The 8,292-nt window shown below is 34.6% G+C and overlaps 1 long non-coding RNA gene across 1 annotated transcript; it reads right to left on the bottom strand.

Moving 5' to 3' along the window:
- Positions 1-1,257: 1,257 nt before the first annotated feature.
- LOC104871131 lies at positions 1,258-8,286 on the bottom strand. Its single transcript, XR_002025784.1, has 3 exons — positions 7,773-8,286; positions 5,341-5,383; positions 1,258-1,496 (listed from the first exon to the last, which is right to left on the bottom strand). It is a non-coding gene; the product is annotated as an uncharacterized LOC104871131 (long non-coding RNA).
- Between the last annotated feature and the right edge of the window lie 6 nt (positions 8,287-8,292).

Raw genomic sequence — 8,292 nt, forward strand, 5'->3', positions numbered from 1 at the left:
GACAGTTGATCACTATAAGTGGAAAAACAAAATAATTTATCATAAGTAGAAGGTAACTAGAACAAAATAAATAATAAATAGAAAATAAAATAATGTTATTAAATTATAGTTCTATGGAAGATTCTGGACCCAGGCCTATTATTTGTTGTTTTTTTTTAAATGTAGCTTGGTGAGTGTTAGAGGGATGTTAGCAATATTTTCTTCAAACTGAAACCTCCTTGTTGAGGCCATTAAACAAACTTAATAAGTGAAAAGAAGAATAGCTCTCTCATTGTATGACTATTTAACAAATATTTATTGAGTCAGTGCTACTTAAGATCATGTCCGCCAACACCTGCAAATGATCCATCTGCATCTGCTTCCTGTTTTAGATTTGATGTACTAGTTAAGAGGATGGACTGAGTGTTGGACAGACATATATTTAATTCCCGACTTCATTATTCAATGGCACTGCTACTTTGAAAAAGTAATTTTACCTTTAATGATGCTGTTTCTTTTTATTTAGAAAACATTTAACACATTTAATAAATATTGTTGGGATGATGGTAAAAACATGATAATGTGAATATTGATACATAAGACGTGATAAGGAAGGGGCTGCATGATACAAACATATGTATTTTATTGAGGCTAATCTACAGGTAGTGAAGCAAATACATTTAACTTAATTAGTTTTATTCATTTGAGCAATTGATCCATATTATTTCTTATAGCATCATAGTTCTTCTAATGATCTGTCTATGGCTTCTCACACTCTTTGGAAATTGTTTCTTATTATATACTGTGAATGTTCTTTAGACTCAATCTTTGAGAATTTTTTTCAGTTGTTAAACTATTTTTCAGAAGCCTATTCATTTTTAATTCTTTAGCAATGTTTTGTGAGATGAGTAAAAAAAAAGTACCTTCAAATTTGCCCTTCATCTGTTTACAGAAAATAAATCTCTACTTGATAATTGGCATGTCTTGTCACTTTAGATTCAGATTTAGGTTTAAAACCAACACATTCATCTTCTTACTGTTAATGATCTCACCATTCTTCCAGTTTATTATGAATATAGGAAATAAGTGCATATGTTTTGTAGTCAGACTACTCTGGAATCCTGGCTTTATCATTTCTCAATTTAATGAAAAATAACAAGATCACTTATATATAGCTCAAACTTCCTAATAATTCAAGAAAACTGAAGAGTAGATGAAAAAAGACTGTAACAAGATGTAGCTATTATTATTTTGAATTTTATTATTTAATTAGCCACTTTCAAGGGGAAAGTTAACATTAGTCGAAAAAAGAAGGCACACAAAGCATCTTTACATTTTCTTTTGTGTAGTTTCTTGTAAAAGATTAATTCTAAAATTAATTCAAATTAGTTCAATAAGAATTGAACAGTGTGCTCAAAAGTGTTACAATACCAAACAGCCAGGACAAATGCCAGTGGTTGAGTTCTTGGTAAGGTCTGAAGAGGAGGCTGCACGTTAGGCCAGACATTAATGGCAAGCTGTGAAGAGAAAAAAAAATGATTTGTAATACAACTACACTATAGTAATTCTGAAAGACAAAACTGCAGAACAAATTTTGCAGATTTCATTAACTACAAATATTCTAGCAAAAGTCTGCAAAAGTTTTTGGGGCCATCTTCCACTTCTCTTTAGAAACTGACCTTCCTGTTCAGTGAATTAGATCATGCTGTGAACACAAAACAGATTTGATCTCTATCCTAAGTAGTTGAAAGGGTTAAATTCATTGCCTTTAAGGAATAAAACAAAGTTCAGTCCTTGAAATGAATAACTAAAATGTATATAATGCGTAAAATGTACACATACTTGTAAAAAGGTATGTTGTAAAGTGAGTGATTATTATTTAATTAATTAATTAATTTATTTATTTGGTACCAGGGATCAAACTCAGGACCTTGCGCTTGTGAGGCAGGTGGCAGAACCAATGAGCTAAATCCCTGGCCCGATTTTTATGTAAATAAAAGTGAAAAAGGGAAACTGAAATGAATTCAGAAGATACATTAAATTGTGATGATTCATTTTATAAGAGTATGTGACTAGGTCCTTCAGGTAATTTAAAATGTACTATTAAAATTTTTTTATTTAAATACCTTTAAAGGAGTCCATCCAAAGTGGATATCTTTCAGAGTCTTTGCTAAGGTTTAAGTCTTGATTGCCAGCTTTTTTTCATATGGAATAGAACAGAATGGCAGGTTTTATATAAAATTTGACCCTATTGTTTGATCATGTTGCCTGAACACAGAGTAGACTCTCCATGCCATACTGTAACGGAGAGTATTAGTCTCTCTGGGGGTTGGGACTGTAATATATAAACTCAGGACCCATAGATATCTACTGCCATGGAAACTATGAAAAGAAGAAGGAATGAACAGGATGTGCAAGGGTATGGTAGAGATGTAGAGACATAATTTTGCCTGCGTCAGTCTAGTGATTTTCAGCTACTGAATCTAGTTCATCTTAGGTTTTGTGCTCTTGGGTTCTACAGAACTCCCTGTATTCTTAGATGTTCTATTTATTTTTGCTTAAGCCAGGTGTTATTGAAATCAGAGTTTATATGTCTAAAGTCTACTGAACTTCAATTTGATATAACAAAACAATATTAGTACCAATTTAGAAATGCTCTATGAACTACATAAGATATTTGGAGTAGTGACTAGTAAGAATGATTAGTGAAAAGGATATGTGAACTAACTAGGTTAAGTGAGTATCAAACTAAAGAAATTTAGTTTTGAATATATAAATATAACTCATGACATCCATATCAAATAACAGAAATACAGAATATATATCATGAAAAATGTTGTACTATATTAAATAAAACATTCTTAACAAGAATAGAGGGATCTTCAAATTGATACAACTGACAATCATATTACTTACAAATGTGAAATTAAGGTTTCATAGAATAAAATGTGACACATAAATGTACTCTGCCATGTTCTTAATGGTTTTATATTTTTATGCTAATTTTGAAAAATATATGTTTTGTATTAGAGTTCTTCAGAGAAACAGAACCAACAGGATATACAGGTATATATAAAAGGAGATGCGCTATGGGAATGATTACAGTGGCTAAGAAGGCCCATGATCTTCAAGGTGGAGACTCAGAAAGGCCAGTGATGTAATTCAGCCTAAGCCTAACGCTTAGAGAATCAGAAAGTCTGATGTCCATGGGCACAAGGACATGATGTCTCACTTCATGTGCTCCACCTCTTTGTTTCACCTCTCAACAAACTGAATAATATCCAGCCATTTTCTTTAGTTAATCTCTTGATTCAAATGCTGTGTCTTCCAGAAATACCTTCAGAGACACAACCAGAAATAATATTTTAAGCTAGTTGAGCTGATATACAAAATTAACCAGTGCACACTTAAGAAGGGAAATAAAATCATTTGTACCACCACGCAGAGATCTACACTAGTTTTATTTATGTACATAACCTTTCAGTCTTTTCTTTACTTATAACTCATTTTGCTGTACTTATGGCCAATTGTACTCATACATTGTTGTATTATTTAGTAACTGATAAAAGCCATATTTAATTTGCTAAAACAGTTTCGTCCCTATATGATTAAATACAATCGCTGTCAGTTTAAAGATTCAGATTATTTTATTCACTGCTATTTCCCCATGTTTAGAACCTAAATATATACATTTTTTTGGGGGTACTGGGAATTAAACTCAGGGCCTCACACAGGTGCTGTGCTGCTGAGATACATTCCTGGCTTCCCCCGACTTTTTTTTTTCCTTGATATTGGGAATCTAACTTGGGACCTTGTGCTTGCCAGGAAGACATGGTGCCATTGAGCTACATCTCTGGCCCAGTAAATACATTTTTATTAAAATGATACAATAAATAGATAGTAAATACAGTAGACAATAGCCTCATTCAAAGATATGCATAAAATACATAGCATACATCAAGTTAGTTAAAAAATTATCATTTTAGTAATGAATATATGAATTCACAGTATCATATGATCCTAGGTTTTTTTGGATATTGTCACAGCATTTACTACAATTGTAATTAATTAACTGACCGTGCAGAAGCATTTTAGTATTTTTGTCCTCAGACTGACTATAAACTCCAAAGGTTACAGCTATAATTGCTGGTCTCACCCACCACTGTGTAGTACCAGGGCCCATGACTGGCTCACAGTGCAGGCTCAATAGGACTGGTTTATTCATCCAGCTCCCTGGTCTTAAAACTTATTTGCTGAATTATATGTTAAAATAAAATATTTCATAAAAACTCAATGAATAAAAAAGAAGTGCTGGATTGCTCTGAGTGGCACTTAGGAGGCCAGAACTCAGCTTGCTAATCTTTTCCCTTGCCTCTTCTGTTGTTTTGGAGGCTCCTTGTACTGGCCTCCTAGAGTTCTGAGAAAAATCCCTTGAAAGTCACTGAACCAGTTTAACCACTTAGATTCCTTTTTATAAAGTTCATAGCAACTGAACCTTTAAATGATGCCTGAATACCTTCAACCTTGGGGAATTCACTCTGTTCTAAGATTGCCTGCTTTCTTGTTGGGCTGTCTCAAGATTGAGATTCATTATTACATAAACAAAAATTGTCTCTCCCTTAGGAGAGTCTCTTTCCTAGAACTGCACTCTTGGATTGACAAGCACAAGTTTCAATTTCCTTCCACATGAGTCTCAAATTTATGAAAGTACTATTAGAGTACCTTTTCCCTTCTTTTTACTTTATTTTTTCTTTTTGTTATATTGATTATATTAGCAACATAGCAATATACTGTACAAAATATTGTATAGTGTTATAAATGTAATACAAGCGTTGCAACTTGCTCTTCTGAAATATTTGAAATACAGCTCTGAAGTAAAATAATGATATAAAACATCCATATTTGTACTAGCCATGCAGCGATAGCTAATATATTGTCATAACACTTTCATGTTTTATTTAAAGAAATAAACTTTAAGGATAAAGCAAAACATCCTCTTGGGCAAATATGTTCAGATCCATTTCCCTTTGTCTCCACTTCCACAAAACCATACATTTGTGGTATATCCTTCAACTACATACATATGTATCTACACATCCAGACATATGAGGAAACATATTTGTGCTGCATGTCCAGTATTTAACTACTGCTGATATATTCTCCACAGATGGCTAGTGGGTATAATACTGAACTGTACACATGTACAGCCTTTCCATCACTGCAGAGAGTGTCATTCACGGAAAAAAAATGTGTATCATTCACAGGTTACTGTAATATTCTCTGGATAAACAAATGGTTTAAGGTTCAAAGATTTAACTTGCCTCAGAGTGTCTCACTTTTTATTGCAGTATTTCTATTTACCTATATTCTTCTGTTCTTTTCATTCTGAGAAACTTTTCCATCACTGAAATAAATGGTAGAGGCAAAACAGGTATGAATAGATGCTCAGTCTCTCTGTCTCTTGAATTTACACCATTCACTCCAAATGCATTCAATTCCTCCTCTTTGTTTTCTTTTAACTAGCAAAGCTCTTTTGTTATCCTTGGGATTTCTTTCAACTTCAGCTCATTGTACACTTCATATTTTCTGTAAATCAATGATTTACCTAATTAAAGATGGCTACTTGGCTGTTATAATTTTTCCACAACACTAACTTATCTAAACAGAACAATATGTCAATTTAAAATTTTTGATGTGAACTAGTATAATTCATATTTGTTTTTAGCTTCTTGAGCGACTTCAAACCTAGAGAAGTTTTTAAAAAGTGAGTATCAGAATTTGCAGTTGATGTATTTTTAAAATTTTTTGTCCTATTTTTTCTCATTCATATATATATATATATATATATATATATACATATATAAATGTATGTATATATTTGCATGTTTATATATTTATATATTATATATAATATATATATTCCCTCTTCTGGATCATTTGCAAATAAATTTTAGACACACCTCTTCATCCATAATGCTTTGATATAAATTTCCAAGAATAAGAAAAATATTATAATTCTAAAGGTAATAGCATTATCACACCATAATTTCCTTATAATACCCAGTGTCAAGTCCATATTCAAATTTCTGCAATTTGGTCATAAATAGATCTAGGAATTTTGCTTTCATGTTTCTTGTGCCTTTTAAAATAAAAGTATAGTTAGTCCATTTATTTATTCCACAAATATTTTACTGAGCACCTATCATTGTGCCATTTTAATAATTTTCTCCTAGGTACATTTTTTTTTAATTTGGAAGAGTCTTTTCTCTCCCTCCTCTCCTTTATATTTAATTGGCTCATTTCAATACTGCATGTCAGGTTATAAAATAGGCCACATTTTTGACTTAGCCTGTGTTTTTAATGTCTAACTTGTTCTGCTATCCCTGTGTCCTTTACATTTGTGTTTCTAGCTACACCCGAGTTTCTCGACCCTGTCACTATTGACATTTTGGGGTTGCAGAACTGTCCCAAGCATTTTAGGTTGTACCGCAGCTTCCCTGGCTTCTACCCATAAATACAATTAACATCTACCCGCTTCCGGTTGTGGCAAGCAAAAATGTCTCCAGACAGTGCTAGTCTACGGCCATACCATCCTGAACACACCCCATCTGATCGGATCTCCAGTCAGTGCTAGATGTGCCAGTGGGCTGAGGATCCTGCCTGTGGCTGCAAGTTACCGTAAGGAAGTTTGATTAAATTCATATTAAGTAACTTTGGCAAAAAATATTTCTTAAATGTTTATGTCTCACTGTACAACATGAGTAAGAACATGACATAAGATTGTCCTATTGTGAATCTAACTTTGAGGACTAAAGCAGGATTTTGTTTTTAATGTAAAGGTACATTTTTAGCTTTGTAATATTTTATGGCATGATTCTTTGAGACTATGTAAGCATCCTGCACTCCTTCAGTTTTTCACCCATAGGTCTTTGGTATCCTCTGGAGAACTTTGCCTAAATCAATTGATTGGAAAACTGATTTTTCTATTATTTGTTCAACATTTACAATGTGGTAATGTGTGTGAGGGGATGTTTAGTCTTTGTCTTGGTTTTGTGTTTGTCACTATGAACTCAGACACTAAAATTCAGTGCGTGGCTTCAATTATTGTCATTTTGTTTAATGCTTGCATAGATCTCCCGTAGAATGTCATTCCTTTAAGGGAATTTAGTGCTTTGTGGAGCACTTTGGGGAAGTTATTAGAACATACAATGCTGTTTTTATTGGATCAAATTGTATGTGAGAACAGATGTGCAAAGGGCTTCTTTATCCTGAGGAATTCTGGTGATTGGGACAATATGTCATCTTCACAGTTAACACATTACACTAATTTCAACATACAAATAATTGTAAAAGAACATTCTATTTAATCACCTACAAATATTAGCAAATTAATTTTTAAGTCATCTATACTTCTAAAACGGTATTTTTTTCTGGCTCCTCAATAAAATAAACTGTAAAATTCGGGGGGCGGGGAAGACGTTATGTCTGATTTTGAAAATGCTTGGAAACAAATTTCAGATCAGATGATCTAAAGAGACCATCGCGGTTGTAGACTATGACTAAGACTCAAGAGAATACCTCCGTTAAGATGAGAAAACTTTAACATGTGGAATTTTAACTCTACTTCAGTTAATTTCCCTTTCTTCCGTTAACAGCCAACTTCCTATTTCCAAGAAAGGCCCTGCTTACTTTGCAGCGTCTGCTTTAAATGAATTTGTGACGAGGGCTTCAGCCACTGCGAACTTAGTGACCGACTTCAAGTTCTAAACCGTGTGTTAGGCAAACTTACGTACTCGGGTCTTTTTCCTCCTGCGGGTAAAGACTGACAGGCCGGTTCAAACTTTCAAAGAGCTTCTTCTTCGTCCCACGTACACTTCGACTGCTCCTCTTTGATTGGCCAGTGTGAATCCTGGCCGCCCAATTGCGCTAGAACGTCCTCTGCGCGCTCGCTGACGTCCCTGCGCATGCCCACTAAAGACGCACGCGGCGCCTGGGGTGGGTCGCGGGACCTCGGCCTGATAGGGCCAGTGCCACTCTCCCCAAGGGACGGCAACAAGAAAAATTGACTCTGTTGACCGATTTCCACACCTTTCACAAGTGCAAGTGTTTCTCGGGTGATTTATTCACTTTCACTGTGGTGTCCCTCAGTGGGGACTCAAAGCCCCAGTTGCATTCATTCTTTCCTCTGAAGTCACAGCGGGCCATAAGGCGAGGCGAACGTCGCGAGTCTCGGGCAGAAAGTAACTTTTCTGCTGTGACGATGAGCTAGGCCCGGTCATCCTCGGCCTGTCGGCGCCGTCCCGCCCGCCCGCC

The sequence above is a fragment of the Fukomys damarensis genome, unplaced genomic scaffold (genome assembly GCF_012274545.1).
Source record: "Fukomys damarensis isolate Sample0158 unplaced genomic scaffold, DMR_v1.0_HiC HiC_scaffold_38, whole genome shotgun sequence".
NCBI classification, from domain to species: Eukaryota; Metazoa; Chordata; class Mammalia; order Rodentia; family Bathyergidae; genus Fukomys; species Fukomys damarensis.